Source organism: Gigantopelta aegis, chromosome 12 (genome assembly GCF_016097555.1).
Source record: "Gigantopelta aegis isolate Gae_Host chromosome 12, Gae_host_genome, whole genome shotgun sequence".
Taxonomy (NCBI): Eukaryota; Metazoa; Mollusca; class Gastropoda; order Neomphalida; family Peltospiridae; genus Gigantopelta; species Gigantopelta aegis.
In genome coordinates this window covers 47,478,433-47,480,499 of record NC_054710.1, presented here as the reverse complement: position 1 = coordinate 47,480,499, position 2,067 = coordinate 47,478,433, and positions in this window count along the sequence as shown.

Sequence of the window (2,067 nt, the reverse complement as noted above, 5' to 3'; positions counted from 1 at the left end):
TAACTCTCGAATACAATTTCCTCATCCCAACGCATCTGTTTCACAGCGCTCCGTCTATCTTGGGTTCTCCCAGTTCGCCATCTTCAATTCTATCCCCAATTTTGCGTGTAGCATCCGCTTGATCCACACAATGAGTACTCTTCTTCTCATCTTGTTTGCTAGTCACACATTTGATTGTATGTCTTTCTGACCATTTGCAGACCAAGACGTCGTCCTCGTCGCTACTGTTGCTACTAAGACTGATCGAATATCCCGATGCCATCTTCTTCGTTCCAGATAGAGTGCAACAAGCCACAAGAATGTCAGAATCATAAAACATGTTCTGTTTCTCTAGTAAAACGAACGTATATCTGGTCGTTTTCGGGCGAGCGAATGACAATGAAACCGTATCTAGCCTTTTTATACTCTTTTCGTTCTAGTCTTAAGTAGGTCAGGGCCGGTCTAAGTAGGTCAGGGCCGGGTCAGTAGGACGTTGCACACGGTACAGTAGTCCGTGACGTCATCAAGGTCAACGCCAGTCTAAGTAGGTCAGGGCCATAGGACGAGGACGTCATCAAGGTCAAGGTCACAAGGCGAAAGTAGGTCATGGCGCCCGGCAGGACGAGTCCGTGCCTCATCCAGGTCACGTGCTTTACTTAGATTTTATTGTTTAGATTATTTCCGTACATTCAAAGTGTTTTTGGTCATCCTGGTGTTTTTAATATCACAAAATGCATTTCTCATATTTTAAAAACGCACGTGCGTCTGAGAAGTAATAGTTATGGAATCGAGTTTTAGTCTATTTTTAGAGGGTATTTCACCATGTCAAATTCACAGATTCAATTGTAACTTTATCCAAATGTGTTACAGGTTTGTAGATTAACTAAACTTAGTGTTAATGTTCACGAGTTGAAACTAGGGTATGTCCCTATTTACCGAATTAATTTTATCATGAAAAACCCAACATATATGACTTGTATGGAATATCCGTATTGCTTCTGTTGTTCTGTATACCAAGAAACTAATGTGGTAAATGACGCGGTTTTAAACTGTATTTTCACATGCTACACAATATGGAGTGTGCAGTGAAGAGATGCGTTTTGTTTACTTTAGACCAAACTAATAAATCATAAACTCATGTTGTAATATTCCAGTGACTTCTAAAATCATCAAAATGGACGAACGTGTATATATATGACACAGTTTTCCGTGGAGAAGAAAATCACAGCATGTACAGACTTTGAGAAATATTTCAATAAATTTTTTTGTTTTCATGATACAATATATTCGGTATACAGACTGTCAAAATAAATCGATTACGTTTACAAGACATGATAATATTAAGTGATACAGACATTAATGGAATCTAAACTGAATACATTTAGAGAAAAAGATAGAAATAGCATTACGTTAAAGTCTGGACTTTATTAAAGTCTAGACTTTAAGTTTTATAAGCACGGGCCCAGTATGGGTGATATCGGAGGGGAGGGAAGATGCACATTCTCCAGTTGGGCGAAGGAAGTAAATGTTTTATTTAACGACGCGCTCAACACAGTTTATTTACTGTTATATGGCGTCAGACATATGGTTAAGGACCACAAAGATAGTGAGAGAGGACACCCGCTGTCGCCACTTCATGGGCTACTTTTTTCGATTAGCAGCAAGGGATCTTTTATATGTACCATCCCACAGACAGGGTAGTACATACAACGGTCTTTGATATACCAGTCGTTGTGCACTGGCTAATACATTTAGAGATAAAAACTAAAATAACATGCGCGTTTCTTTCCTTGGCCAGCATATACACAGCAATGTTACAAAGTTAATGTGGTTTTTGTTGTTGTTTTTTTGTTTTTGGTTTAACGATACCACTAGAGCAAACAATTTATTAATCGTCGAATACTGAATGTCAAACATCTGGTGATTTTAAGATGTCTTAGAGAAGAAACCCGCTACATTTTTCCATTAGTAGCAAGGGATCTTTTATATGCACCATATCACAGACAAGATAGCACATACTACAGCCTATGATATACCAGTCGTGGTACATTGGCTGGAACGAGAAATGGTCCACGACGAGGATCGATC